Raw genomic sequence first — 292 nt, forward strand, 5'->3', positions numbered from 1 at the left:
ATTTTATTTATTATAAACATAAAAATATTAATGTGTAAATTGTGTTATATAGAAATGTATTATAATTTAGTCTATGTGTATAAATATATAAAGATATAAATATATAAATATATAAATATATAAATATATAAATATAAATATATAAATATATAAATATAAATATAATAAATTCTCCATAGTATTTAACGGATAGTTTGTTCCTTTATTTCCTGCTGCTGCTGGTGCTGCTGCTGCTGCTGCTGTTGCTGCTGCTGTTGCTGCTGCTGCTGTTGCTGCTGCTGCTGTTGCTGCT

Source organism: Eimeria mitis, genomic scaffold (genome assembly GCF_000499745.2).
Source record: "Eimeria mitis Houghton genomic scaffold, Emh_scaff632, whole genome shotgun sequence".
Taxonomy (NCBI): domain Eukaryota; phylum Apicomplexa; class Conoidasida; order Eucoccidiorida; family Eimeriidae; genus Eimeria; species Eimeria mitis.